A 16,306-nucleotide genomic window follows, 5' to 3' on the forward strand; every position below is an offset into this window, starting at 1 on the left:
TACGAATACATAAATAAATTTGTTTAAAATAATCAGGTCCGTTGAAAACGGAAGCACATTTTAATTAAATAATTGCAGCGAGCTTTCGGTTCGATTGAAAATCATATAAAAGCCTGCATATTCCGCTTTAATGTGCGTGCTAATGTAGTATAGCGAGCTGCGGGAATATTTGAAGTAAACTATAATTCACAATATATATATATATATATATATATATATGTTTAAAACAAATTTATAATTTACTGGGGGGTAGTTTTAGAGCCGTGCTATATTATATCTAAATCGGGTTATGTTTTACGTGTGTGTATACGCGCGTGTGTACGAATGTGTATGTATATAATGAAAATAGAATTACCGTGATTTTCCGAATATGCTAATAATTACTGAGCATTAGGATTATCTTGCTTACCTAGAACAAAAATGGTCATATTATTTACGCGTCCCTAAAAATATACTTACACGTGTAAATGATTTAATTAAGGTTAAACGACAAATCGTAATTGCATAAAAAAAAAAAAAAAAAAAGATTTTTTTTTAAGGGGTAGGCTATTTAGTATACGCAAAATTTATTTTCCAAATCTCAGGTATCATCATTGAATGAGCCAAAGGGTTCGTAAATTGATCGACGGGTTATTCGTTATATAAGTCGAGCGCAGGAATCAGCCTCGAAAGCCGCGTAGTAGGCCTCTCGTTTTGCTTCCATTAACTCGACGAGCCTCCTCATGAAGTCCAGCTTTTTCATCGGCATTTCATCCCAGCTCCCGTTCACCCGGACGACCTCGAACATTTGTCAAACCGATGAGCCCAAGAAGGACATTGAATTTGGCTGAGAAAATGCTGGCGCCGCTCGGCCAGAACCGCGGCGGCCCAGGTGTCGAGCCGCAGGCCGATACTCGGATCGCGACTTCCCGGAACGAAGCCTAACGCGTGGCCACGGGCGCCAAGCCGGGAGTTATTGATTTTTCGAAAGGGCCAACATCGACGCACTGCTGCAAGGATGAGCATGCGAGTGCACACGCGATCGGGAGAGCAATTGTTTTTTTCTTTTTGCTGCTCTTGAAAGCGCGAGCGCTTGTGAAGTCGAGGGTCGCGCTGCTTAATCCCCCGCAGAGGATAATAGTACTTTTTTTCCGCTCGTTTTGTTCGATAATGGGGGCGTGGAAGGCGACGGGAGGTGGAGGAAGTGGAGGTGGTGGCGGCGATGGCGGCGATGGTGGTGGTGGTGGTGGTGATGGTGGTGATGATGGTGATGATGGTGATGGTGGTGATGGTAGTGGTGGTGATGATGATGGTGATGGTAGTGGTGGTGGTGGTGGTGGTGGTGATGGTGGTGGTGGTGATGGTAGTGGTGGTGATGATGATGGTGATGGTAGTGGTGGTGGTGGTGGTGGTGGTGATGGTGGTGGTGGTGATGGTAGTGGTGGTGATGATGATGGTGATGGTAGTGGTGGTGGTGGTGGTGGTGGTGATGGTGGTGGTGGTGATGGTAGTGGTGGTGATGATGATGGTGATGGTAGTGGTGGTGGTGGTGGTGGTGGTGATGGTTTAATTTATTTTTCAAGTGTTTGGCGCATTCTAAAGGCAAACAGCTTGCAGGTTTACTTGTCTACTCCGCGACGTATAATTCTGGGATAGAGAAAGAGGGCGCTAGAAAATTCGTATTTAAATACGAATCTTGGTTTGGCTGTAGTTTATAAATCCTGAGTATTGCGAGATAATTGTTTTGCTTCTTCTCCTCTGATTGTAATTGCTTTAGTTTTAAATGGCAGCGAATGAAATGGCCCTGATAATATTAACCGGCGCCGCTTATTCAATTTACTTAAAAATTTTTTGTAATTTCATTTCACAGGAGAGTGGCAAATATTCATTAAACTGAAACAAATGCATATTTGTACAGCCTGATTTAATTACATTATAAAAGTCTATTTAATTTAATATAAAATTATAACCAATACTTGTATTTTTCAATACAGCCTTAAAGTTATTATTCCGTATTATAATCTTTGTTACATTCATTACTTTCAACGTTCAACGTACAATGATGAATTCAATGTTTGTTTAAGTATATTATTTTTTATTTTTAATAATCTTTGATCGTTAGATGAGAATTTTATGGCTTGTAAATGGTAATTATTTGCAGAATATTTTCAAACGCATTTTTTTTTTTTTTTTTTTTTTGACAACGTAATGAAGAATGAAAGAAGAGATAAGGCGTTCGCCAATAGGAAGTTTTCTGTGAGAAAAAAACGATCGTATTATATAAAAACACGAGGCTTTTTTTCTTACTTTTTTCTTCCTTTTTATTTTCCATTTAATATACGTTTAGCCTTGTTTCTTCTTCTTCTTCTTCTTCTCTTTCTCTCTCTCTCTCGCTCTCTCTCTCTCTCTCTCTCTTTCTCTCTCTCTCTCTCTCTCTCAAATTTTATCGAATGTTTCATTAGTATAATTGTCATACGTTAATGGGATAGAATTTTAATTATTTTATTCTTCCTACTCTTTTCAAAGATATGGAAAATAATTATTTTATCGATTCAGTACAAGAAATATATTGTCCAATCCATCTGTCATAAATAGTTAAAATGTTAATAACAAAAATTAGTATTATTAAATTATATTATTCAATTCTAGTACTAACATTCATCAAAATATAAATACTTTTTTTTCTATATACAAGCAAATAATTAACTATTAAAAAATACGATAAAATATTACATTTTTTTTGCCTTCGTTTGGTCAACGTTTTCGTAAAAATATATTTCGTAATAAATCATTAACTAATACAAGTTATTTCAAGTCTATTTGTAAAGTATATAATATTAATTTATAACTTAATTAATGTTTATTTACATAATATTAGAATTAGTTTCATTAGTTATCAATTATTGTACACTTGTACTGTAAGGTCAATTGCACTTACTATCGCGCAAATGACTTCTAAATCTATAATTGAATACTAATGATTTTATACAATTGTTCAAAATTCTGATGCAAATTAATCTATCAAATCAAGCTTAGCCGGAATAAATTAGCAGTGATATACTGTCATTATTTCAAATACGTTGACTATACTCTTGAAGAAATTACTGATAATTAAAGAATACGAACATTCAATTGAATAATAAATTAAACTGGGTCAAGCTATCCTACGTACGAAATAGTTAACAGTGTATCATAAGTTATTAAACATACGCAATAATATTGTTTTTTTATTTTTTCGTAGAAATATTTGGCAAAGAATTTACAATATAACTTTTAAGAGAGAGATTAAAATGTTAATACGACAGATATTTTATATGCTCTCTATAAATTAAAATAATGCATTCCTAACATTGAAAAGAATAAAATTAAAAAAAAAACAATAAGTAAATAGTTTAATAAAAAAAAAATATATTGCATTTTTGATAGTTGGTGCATCCTTCAGGATCGCTTACAAGGATGCTTACGTATAGCATATCTTTCACAATTATTTTCTTAAGGAAACACGAGATATAAGGCGTAAAAATAAATATATAATTAAACAATACTGATTCGATTTTCTTCTTTCATGAATAAATAGCATAAGTATAGGTATATATATATATATATATATATAAAATTATGCAAGCATATAGTAACCAATATTTAAGCAGCAATTTAAATAATTTAAAATTAAAAAAAAAAAAAAGTAAAGCTTGGAAACTCGACAAAACAATGTCAATTATTTGACAATTGTTTTACCAACTGTATTTTAAATGCTTAAATTTTGTCTACATTACGGAAAATGATTATCGCAAAGCATTAAAATATCATTTGCTATTACATAGGGAAGCCTATTTGGTGCGATACGATTATCATAAAGAAAGCCTGTCGCAGTAATGAAGAGTGTCTACTAATTATCGGAACAAATTTTGAAAAAGATTAAGAAAAGTGCAAGGTTTGATGCCTAACGAGGCGAGACTCGCTTTCTGTTAGTCCGAACCATTAGGGAAAAAGTAGCACGGCAAAAGTGCACTAGCTTGCACCTCTTTTTTTCCTCTTGTAAGAGCCAACCAAATGGAAAGAAAGCGCACAGATAAGACACGAGAGGGAAAAAAAGAGAATGAGGACAACGTACATTAAAGCACTATGTAACGAAACGAGGGGGCGGAGGGGGGTGTAAAATTGTCGCTTTCTTTGTGAAGTTTTTCGTAGGAACCTAGATATTTTAACCGAACCGCTTATCACACCTGCTCAAGACCTTCATAAGAACATCGTGAAATTTTTGCGACATCATTTCGTGTACGTAAGTTCCTTTTCGTTCTTTCGATTAATACTCCTGAAAATTATTTACAACTTATTATTATTTTCATATTTGAATACCGGAGTACATAAAGGTGAAAACTATAATCTGATAAAGGCCAACATGACTACTATTTATTTTATAAACATATTTATACTCAATGTAGACGATTATAATGATCGAAGACCAAAATGACGCATTCGTATGATCGATAATATATTTGAAATTATCGACATAAGCATTGAACTAATCTTATTGCTATCCTATGCAGATGTAGGTGCATTATAGAATATACCTTCGACAGTTGCAGAAACTAAAATGTTCAAAATAGAAATAAAAATTTTTTAATTAAATCGAATCCTTCGAGAATGGGAATTTTGAAAAAATTAAAGTAGTGATTATAAATTAATATAAATGAATAAAAAAAAATAATAAAAAAAAAATAATAGTTTATTAATACATTTATTATAATTGTTAGACTTATAATAAAAAAAAAAAAATTAAAAAAGTATTTTAAAATGATATGATTGAATATAATTAATATTGCGAGCACGAAAATTGAACACCAATTAGCATTAAGAAAGGTAAAAAAATATTTACTATTTGTTCGTATGAAATTTGATAGGAATTTATACACATATATGCATGCATACATACATACATATATACATGCATACATGCGTACATACGTACATACATACATACATACGTGCATACGTACATACATACATACATAAATGCATGCATGCACGCATACATACATACATACACACATGCGTACATACATACATACATACATACACACATACATACATAAACATACATATATATATATATATATAAGATTAATTATTTATTATTATTATTACATATAATTACATATAATGATATGTACATATGTTTCAAGAGACCTGCCTTTTATTGAAATAACTTGGGAATATAATAATTGAACGAATAAATGCATTGATTAACGAAGTAGAATGTCATTGTCAATGTCGAACAGTAATGTAATTTCAATATCAATAGGAAATTATGGCATCGTTATGAAAAAAATTTTTTATTATAACCAGCTGCAATAAGTTACTATAATATTTCCATTTTAATAATTTAAGAATACCGATGCACAAAATTCAATAAAATTTTAGTAATGTTATTATGCATTATAAATTACTTTAAATATGAATAAACTAATTACTTTCGATCAGTTTTCAATAAATGTTAAAAGCATAATATGAATTATACAAGAATATTTATTGTTTATTTGAAATATTGTGCTTGGAAGGATGGATTTAATATTTGTAAATATTAGCCAGTAGAAAATTATCAAATTTCAAACTGCTTCTCTATAAATATTTCTTTATTTCAATTAGTCAAATTTATAAATATAATCTCATAATAAGGATATCAAATTATTTCCGAACAAAATTACTAAACTTTTTTTCTCTTCCTTTTTCTCACCTAATAAACATAAGCTTTATTATCTATGGTAAATTTCTTTTTCGAAAGGATAATAGTTTTAAAGTATCTTGTTTTTAAATCATTGCTTTACGTTTGAAAAAAAAAAAGAAAAAAAAAAAAGAAACTATTTACAATATAAAATCGATATGCAAACTCGTGCACTTTAAAATAATCTTACACGATGTTTAAAGGAGAACGTAAGTTAAAGTAATAACTTTGACCTGCATCGATAAGGTATAAATCTTGATGTTGACCTCGGCTTGGTAGGTAGGGCCCCGATATTTGGCATAACTAAAGCCAACGAGTCATCGGGATAATGAGGACAAGGTTAACCGGACCAGTTCGCGGACAATAACAAAATTTTCAAAAGAATAGACACATTATCTGCGCATGTAATATGTTTTGCGTAAAAAAGAAAATGGTCAACATATAGAGATAATTTATGATCTCGTATGGAAGTGAATTATCCTATCCTTGGCGAGACGTTGCTTTTAAATTGTAATATATAATTTTTCTACAGTCATTTTTATAAAGTCGTTTTTGCATTGATCCAAGCAAATTAAATTTCATAATGATTTGTAAGAAGTGCGTTAAGTACATTTTGATGTACTAACCATTTTTCACCGTCTTTCATCCTACATATGACGAATATTTATCACGCATCTAATTTCATCCAACTTTATACAAAAATTTTCTTCTGGCACTTTATAATCAAGCACGCTCAAAATACATAAATTTAGCCATTTTAAATAAAATAACTCACTCGCTACATTTTGGCGTTTACTTATTCGTAATGGCTATGGTATCTGCAACCCGCACGACTTACAGCTGGTGTCCATTACGCGCTACAAAAAAGTCAGATTTCAGGTTTATACAATGGGAGGATTAACAAACCGCAGGCATCTCATTATCAGTTTTGTTCAAACGAGCTGCAATTATGTTAAAGCCTTCAGCTGTTGTTCCTAAACACTAAACATCTTTCTTTAACATCTTTATAAAAAATATTATTATTTTTTTTTCCGTTTTTTTATATTTTGTTTTTTGTTTGTTTTTTTTTTTTTTTTTATTTTTTTTTTTAATATCACAGACACTATTAGTAGTTGGGCATTATTACGTCGCTGTGCTTTAATCGAAAATCTTTATTTCAATTTCTCGATTCAACGTTCGCCGGTTATCAATCTTACCTCAACATTGTCAATTGCTTCCTCTATTGATTCTTGCCTTTTTACTACATTGCAACATCTCGCTGTATTAAGCTAATTCGTGCATGGACGTATTTAAGAAAGCTACAAAGAATTAACAACTATTAGGTTAATACAATTTCAATGTATTTATTCAATAATAATTCATTTGTGTATCATCAGAATTGCAAATATGTTCCGAGGTGGAAAATAGCCCGTTTTTAACAAAGATATTCGGCATAATTCAAATATTAGCTTATTAATATTAATCTTCATCCTCGCTTATATTAAACGTCTTTATAAATAATGTAAATACACTCTTCTCACCTTTCCTATCTTAGCTACATACCATGAATATCATAATACATGAACTAATTATCATTAATTAGATAAAATATAGAATTTCGCTACCTTATAATGACGTAATTTCTAATATCACTTACGTTTTCGATTCTAATTAATAACAAATATTAATCTAAGGTATTTTCATTATATCTATTTCATTAATCATTTAAATTTGCAATAATTTATATGGCAATGTTAGTCTTTCGTGAATTTCAATTGTTTTAAATAATTTTCGAAATTCAGCATATTAAATTTATGTACTTTCTTATCAAGTTACGATTTATCTCGTTCATTATTGTTTTATATTCAATTATATGTTCTTGCTTTTTCTTCCTCACATGCATTTCAAATCATATATTAAACATCTGTTATTTTACTATCCGTCATTGCATTCGACAATTAAATATTACAATATTCTAATGTAGTCTAAGGAAATTCACATTAAATTCGTAATAGTAACTTATATATCAATACATTTAAATGCTTCCATTGATATTAAAAAAACATTTATACTTATTATATTTATAAAGAAAATCTCATTCTTATGATTACACAAAAAATACAAATTTGATTAATTTTTCTAGTTTTTTCCTTTTTTTTTTATATAACTTATAACTACTACGTATACTTTGATTCTATTTTTCTTTTACATCTGTATGCATGGATACTTGAAATATTTTTAAATATATTTTAAATTCATATTTAATGAATCCTAAGCTCTACATTATTATTAATTAAAACAATAACTTTCAAGATTTTATTTTTTTTTTTTTTTTTTTTTTTTTTTTTTTTCATCCCTTATATTTTATTACAAATTAAATTTATCTATTACATCTGTTTCTACTTTCATTTTAATAAACATACTTAAAATAATTGTAACTAACAGGAAAATTACACAATGACATTATTTATATAATTATACACCTTTTCTTATACCGTATACCATGTAAATCTAACGATTCATTTAATCTAAAACCAAAACATTGATTTATATATATAATAGATAAATAAACCAGCGAGCTATATTACTTTCATTGTCTATATTTGTATTTGATATTATTTGTATGCGTATACTACCTTTAATATGAAAATTACTAGATTAAAGCTTACCGATATTATAAATCTCTTTTATTTTCTCCAATAAAAAAAAATTATAATTGAATATTTGAAATAATATTATTAATCAGTAGCTTATGTATTCTAACTAAGAAATAACTTTTCGTTTTATTTCTACTACAGTATTTTTCCAATGATAGGCAATTTATTTACAGTTTGTTTTTAACTAATCGAATAAGAACGCGAACTTTGCATCAAGTGTCGATATAAATAACGCAACTATCATACCAATTGAGAGACAAATTAATAAGTTTAGCCAAATCAATTTTCACTTGTCTCAAATCCCGAGCGCTCTCTATGCTCGGCGCAAGCTACATCCCTCCATTCGTCATTAAATAATAATATAAAAAGAAAAAAACACAAACAAAGTAAAATACGGCGGTGGCGCTCTCTCATATTTTTCAGCGCACGTGTTAACGATTGACAAGCGCGATCATTTAAACATGTGCAGGGGCGCGTGCTCCGCCGAATGACAGGTCCTCAAATAGTGTATCAATGTGTGCGAGAGGCAGTGGATAAGCGACAGAAATAAGGCCCTTTTTTGTATTCCCCGAGCAGAAGCTCGAGCTCATCGGCTTCTCTCTAAATAAAAATCTATTTTGGAAAAGTACGGACTTTCATCCGCGCGCTCGCAGGAAAATGAATCATTAATGGAGCTTCGCGTAATCGTCGGATTTTTTAACGCTACACTTCGTTTGCACGGATGCGTAGGCTTTGAACGCAATCGCAGCTTTTCCAAGCGATGAACTATGTGTGCGTGTGTGTGTGTGTGTGTGTGTGTGTGTGTGTGTGTGTAGTTATAATTTTTACTTGGATTTTTTTTTAAGACTCTCGTTTTTTAATGGGGAGTCGTGACTCGATGATGAGATGGAGACGTCAAGTTTTTATGGGGCTTTCTCGTCGAGGGAATATGGTATTTGAGTGGTTGGTGTGAAAAATTGTGTGAAATTGTGAAAACGTGTGAACGAAGTGCGAAAAAATTATGCGAACATTTTTGTTTAGAAAATTTAATATGGAAATACGAGTTACATGTGACGAGTTGTCGAACTATTTAAAAGAAAACAAGTGCAAACTTTCATTAGGCAAGGGTGGGTTAAGGTTTTCATTTTTTATTTCATTTTTTTTTTTTTTTTTTACATTTACAAAGATACTTTCTTACCGAATGTCAATTAAACTAGATGGAAATTAAGTGCGTAGAATAAGTAATCAAGAAATTGCTAAATTAAAAAACTTGCTCTATTGTGTCGACAATTTCGTAAAAAGAAACGAAATTTTATTATTCTTAAACTTTTCGCGTGAATGACAGGGCAAAACTACCGATCAGTGCCATAACTTTCATTGCATTATAACTTTTTACCAACTTAATTAAGAGTTTCTGCTTGAGTTCAAAAAGAAGAAAAAAAGAACAGAATAAACAAAACAAAGAACACGTTAGCTTGATTTCAGCCTATCGCCTGAAAATAATACAAAACTTTATTAACGAAGAAAAAATTTTCAAATGGAAATGCTTATATATTATGTAAGTAGACACGACATAAAAAAAAAAAAAAAAATATGAGAAAAGAACACAAATATAGAAAAATTTTTTATTTAATTGGGAATCAACTTAAAATCATGATGTTAATCATATATATATATATATATATATATATATATACATATATATATATACGCAATTACATAAATTCCATAGATTGAATATGCATGTTAATGCACCTGTTTATATTTTAAAACACACAATAAGTAGGACAGAGTATAAAACAAAGATAAAACATTGAATTCGGTAATTCATTGATGACACTGATTTCTAATAAATATTAAAATATTAGTATGTAGCTTAATTGGCATATTATTTCATAAAGTAATAGTATGGATATTAAGATTATATTTTCATAATAACATCCGCAAGCTTCGCAATTTATAGGAATTAGAACAGTCGAAATATGCCATTTCACTTTGCAACGTAGAGAAGCCATAAATTTCCGACATACGTCACTCGGAGAAAACGTCAAACTATTAATCTTCCTTCAAGAGGTAAAAGAAACATCCAACCTTGAAGCCAACGAGATTCAACAATGCAATAAAGCTGAGAGTATGATCACTAATAAAGGAGGAGTGTCCTTTACGCAGGTTATTGGATCATCATATTTCGATGTGCATGTATCGTTGTGTTTGGGAGAGTTACACTTAGTCAATTTATATAATGTCGGAGAATATAGTTGGCATTTGCTGCACGTAAACAGCAAACAAAACAATACGTACAATACGTGATTAATACATCGCTCTTTAGCGTCTCATTAAGTATTTCATAAATTATAATAAAATATAATTTTCAATTTGTATTGTAAAATGTATAAATTATATTGATATTTTTAATAAAAGCATTCCTTCGTAAAGGCGTACATTTTCTAGTAAAATAATCCATGATTGATTGATAGACATAAAGTGAAAAGGTAAAGTGCAATATATATTTATTGACTAAATCTATTACAGTTACATAAGATGTGTTAATAAATTATTCACTTTTTACGACGATCAATTGCCCAACCATAATAACATTAATAATTATCAAACATTATTGATTTATTATAAATGTATAATATATTAATGTTCGATATAGTAAAATAGTGAACGAAATCAAGTTCGTATTGTGTATTTAAGAAATAGATGAAGAGTAACGAGAAATTCGATATCTCTAAGCAGAGAATGATAATTAAGCTCGTCGTGTTGGTATATAAAAAATGTACTCGAACAGAAATATAATTATCCTTGACATTGCATGCAATAAAATCGTTTTTCAACGTGGTGAATCAGACCCGCTGAATCACACGATATTTTACTTGTCTCTCCATTTTAAGCGAAATACCAAAATAACATTATTCTATGTAAAGAAATAACATAATATTTGTGTAAGTTGTTCCAGAACTCATTATTCTCTTTCCAGCCACATTTTCTGCAAAAATTACCATAATCCCGAATGGAAGTGCATTATTTAGAAAACTCCGACATTTTCAAGAGCTTGAGGATAAAAGTTCCGTGCGGATTAAATCCGATTCTGCCGAGTATGCGTATGCATTCTAATTTCGATCCCAGCCTTACAATTTCATTCAAGAACAGCTTTACTTTAGCAATGTTTTTGAAATACAGATTAAGCAAAATAATAAAACTAGGGAGTAAGTCGATTTAAGTGTCGCTCAACGATCATCCCAACGTCTTTCATAATGGACTCACTGAACCAAAATCGAGCGCGACGACGAGTCTTAGCAGCTCGACGCGCCTGATTACCGAGCGAATATAAAACGTCCCTTAATGGTAAAAAATAGTGAGCAATTTTTTAATTTTTCATTCAATCGTCTTGAATTCCGAAGCATCGATCGAGCGAACGAGCGCGCGCAAACCTGGCACCCCATGCACACACGCGCGCGCGCGCGCTCGTACATATATAAATATACATATGTGGTCTTTCTCTTTCTCGCGAATCGAGCGCAGAAGCAACGGCGGTCCGGGGCGCCATGACGCACGGATCGCGGCTGCCTCGGTCGTCGGTTAAAAAGAGCGAGAGAGAGAGAGAGAGAGAGAGAGAGAGAGAGAGAGAGAGAGAGAGAGAGAGAGGAGAGAGGTAGAGGAGATGCGCTGACATCAATGACGGTCCCTTCGTCCGGGCCTAATTGACACGGCCTATGGTAATGCAGCGCGCGTCACCGGAACTTATTAGTATGAAGCGCGGCCGTACGATCTTTCTTCCGGCCACTTGATTATGCGCGAAGCTCGTGTGCCGCCTTTTATAACTGTCCGAGTGACGCCCGCCGAGACAATCCCACCCGCCCCGCCCCGCCCATCCCCTTACCCCGCGGGGATTCAAAGTACCCGGGGACACCTCCTCCGCTCCTCCGCTCCTCCGCTCCTCCGCTCCTCCGCTCCTCCGCTCCTCCGCTCCTCCGCTCCTCCGCTCCCCCGCTCCCCCGCTCCTCCGCTCCTCCGCTCCACCGCTCCGGGGGCGCCCCGCGTTTTACGGCTCCGCGCTACGTAACTTCGCTCCTTGCCATTAATCTCCCGCTTGCGGCCGAGCGGGCTCGCTGACATTCAGGGACATGTCCTTGAGCTTTGAGGTCAGTGGTTCGGGGAAGGCCGAAAAGAGCGCCATTTTCAAGAGCCAATCATCTGCGCGGATTAATTGCATTTACTTGACGGATTGCGATCCAACCATATTGAGAAACTGCGGCGAATTGATTTCAGTTTGGGTTTAAAGAGTGAGCCAAGCCAATTGATAATTTGCTGTGGCTGGCAAATCTTCGTTTACCGTTAACAACTATCCTTGCCCAATTCTCCCGTAAGTAATCGAGTTCTTATGTCTAACGCCAAAGGCTTGTTAATTGACAGAGATCAACGCTCTAAATAAGTAGCTACACATTGATAAATACATGTCTGCTCAAGTCTTCTCTCTCAAGAAATTTCATCGGTATACTTTCAAAAGTATAATGTACGGAGTTGAATCATGAACGCTGGCCTAAAAGAATACCGTATAGTTGTGACAATATTTATTTATTTTTTTTTTGTTTTTTTTTTTTTTGTTATGATAAAAGAATTTCTACATATTTATATACTCTGTGCAATAATTTATTTTACACTTGTTGTAATTAACAAAATTTCTGCACGCGCGAAGTGATAAAATTTCTCGTTCCTTTACAAAGTCTCTAGTGTCAATAAGTATTACAATTTTTAGAAACGAATGAAAACGCCTAATTATATTAATATTAGCCGAAGAGATCTCCTTCAAACATAAAATTCAGTATTTAACATTCAAACAGATACTACACAAAACGATTGTGTGTTTTAGGTTAAAATATTAATATTTATAGCAATCAATGGCGCTTCTTAAGTTTATTTGAAAAAGAAACTATTTTCGTAATACTTGGATCAATAATAATAAATTCTTACATATATATATATATATATATAAATCGAATGAAGCATTATATTTATAATAACAATAAGTACTAACCATTTTATAAAAATTCAGTTTAGTAGATAATGGTTGCAAATTATACGTAGCTTATTTAAAAGGTAAATTAGATAATAATATAAAGTGTTTATTACTTTTTTAAGTATGAGCATTACTTTATATATATATATATATATCTATATATCTATATAAAGTAAGTAAAATAATGTTTTATCTTAAAGTGAAAGTAAAATACATCATTGGTACGTAAATGATAGAGATGTGCGCGTAGATATAAATTTTGTAAAGTACATGACAAATGATTAGTTGTTACATCAACTTTGACAAACTAAAGAACAACCGATGTAAACTACATTAGTTATAGCTCTTCTAAGATGATATAATTCGAATGTGCAAGTTTGTCGCAAATTAAAGTGGAAACTTTCTTTAATTCAATGCAATAATATACTCTATTCTGTCATATAAATTTATATTTATACATATATGCAACTAAATAGATTAGTAAACGGGCAAAATAATTTCCTTATTCCGGGCAATATTTTCTTCAAATATATTTTCATTGCCAATTGTCATAAACTCAGCCATCGTTAAACTTTTTCCTTTTTCTAAAATTTCAACTATTAATCATGCGTACACGGCGCCACAATAAAAAGAAGAATTTAAAGTGGAGAATATATTTAAAGTTTTTTTCGTGAATAGCGTCATTGATCGATCCGCCACATCTAACTATTCGAGGAATATAGAATAAGTAACTGCGGAGAGAAAAAATTTTATTCCATACTTGTCCTCGGAAGAGTCAAAGGAGGAGGAGTAGGAGAGGAGGGATAAGCGTATGAGTGTGATACAATGAAAAACACGCCTATAAGTTATCCTCGTACAAACGACTGTGGCCCAATGATTTATGGTTCAATCTGCGCGAGAGAGATAATACGAGGCCAAGTGCAATGTGGCCGAATGGGCCTATTGTAAAACTTCTGGTGCGCACATTGTTTAAGCGACCCGCTACGGGGAAATTTCACTTTCCACGCCGACACAGAGCCGCCGATAAATGTCAATGGCGCTTAGCATTATCCTCGAGCAATGTGGAACATTTCGAGGAGAAAGGCGAATACGGCGATCGGCCTCGTAAATAGAAGGACTTGCGATTCAAGGCGGCCAATAAATCAATTCGCTATCAAATCCTGGCGTAAAAGCTCTCTCTGTTACAATTATTTCCTCGCGAGAACTCGGCGGGGAAGAGAAGATGCCTTTTCTGGGTTCGGGGCCGCGAGAACGAAAAAGTCGCTTATACTCTCTTACCTTCGCCGTTTACTTCTTCACTTGCACTTGCCCGGGCAAGGCTCTGATCTCATCCGGGAATTCCATTGGCCGTCGGGTCATCATCGCTTTGCGATACCGAATTTTTTCGGCTCTGCGGCACTCGAGAAGAAGGTTGAGGCGCGCACCGCTCGAGGACTTTCTATTTTTAGACCGACATCGTCGCGCGTGCGTGTGCGTGTGCGTGTGCGCCTCGCGAGCTCGTGCCTGGACTTTCTTGTTTGTAAACGAAAGCTCGCCGTGCTCCCGGCCGCTGCCCCGCGAAACCGCGCAAAAATTCTCCTTCCCGTGGGAGGGCAGGATTTTTCCTTTGTACGTGTTTCTAGTGTAAGAATGATCGTGAAATGCAAATGGCGAGTGCGATGCTCGTCGCAATACTTATTTCTGTACTTCTTGAGTCATGCTTGCGAAAGTAATACAAGTTTGTATGCAATGTCGGGGAGTATTTAATATCGCAGGATAGAATAATGAATAAAGGACTTGTAGTGAATATAAGCGACGGCTATTTTGCAGAATTCGTGCGATAATATTATAGAAAATCTTTCAATATCACATCTCAAGCGTATTATTGGGATGTTTAAATAGTATTCATTTTAATATTATTAAATGTTGCACTTATGAGCGTACGAGGCAATGGTAAACGTGAAAGTATATCGCGAACGATGTTCTAATATTTATTCCCACCTTCTCGTTAACGGCTCTCGCTACTTTAACAATGGCAATTGCAAAAGCATAATATCAACGTTTAATAAACAAATTAATAATGTACAAATTAATCTCAAGCTCTTGTGCCGCCGTTGTCTAAATGGACATGCGCGAGCGGCTAATTAATTAGCAGTTCGATTAAATGAAAAAGCAAGCTATTATCGCGCAATAACCAACCGTTAGATTATAAGTGAGGAGATTGTACGCGAGTTGCAGTAGAAAATTGCAAACGAATTGATTATGCGATAATGCGAGCTCACGCTATTAACAAGCCTAACGTACAAAATCATCGCTTAAAGCTACAAGGTTTAAAGAATTCTTTTAAGCGCTCGAGCACTTATCTCGTGTGTATTGAGTGACTGTCACTTAGAGCGACGATGATAGCGGGTCCGCGCTTTTGATGATAAGATTATCGATTAATACAAGCCACAGTCGGAGGATCATAAATGAATATGTACATCCGCAGTCTCTCCCTTCTTATCGAATTTCTTAGAAACGCAATAAGATCGAGAATCTCTACGAGGGCATGCGGCACTCGCTCAAGCTACAATAATAATTGCACTCGAATTTTATCATGAAATTTTAAGCCAAACACACTATTCCCTCTCTATTCTCTGTCCTGCACTTTCGTTATTCGCCTTTTTCTTCACCCGCTCCCTTTCTTCATATTTATTTATTTATTTATTTATTTTTTTTTTTTTTTCGTTCTTTTCTTTCTTTTTTTTCTTCCGTTTTTTACATTTTGCCACGAAACGCGCGACTCGACTATGCACGCCGAATAACCAAGAAACCCGGCACTTCTTTAACCGCTCATAACTAATCTATTTTTCTTTCGCCAAGAAGGCGCAATATTGGGCAGGGGAAAATTTCACTTAAGCAGGAATAAAACCGATGTTTAAGGTAACAGCAACATCATGGACGACTGCACTAGATCCTCCTGATAAATATTTCATTCATTTCATC

The 16,306-nt window shown here is 33.4% G+C and overlaps 1 protein-coding gene across 1 annotated transcript in view; it reads right to left on the bottom strand.

The window, feature by feature from the left end:
- C3G (C3G guanyl-nucleotide exchange factor) overlaps window positions 1-16,306 on the bottom strand; it is a 73,160-nt gene that overhangs the window by 56,571 nt on the left and 283 nt on the right. The window lies entirely within an intron of this gene.

The sequence above is a fragment of the Ceratosolen solmsi genome, unplaced genomic scaffold (assembly GCF_000503995.2).
Source record: "Ceratosolen solmsi marchali unplaced genomic scaffold, CerSol_1.0 scaffold43, whole genome shotgun sequence".
Lineage (NCBI taxonomy): Eukaryota > Metazoa > Arthropoda > Insecta > Hymenoptera > Agaonidae > Ceratosolen > Ceratosolen solmsi.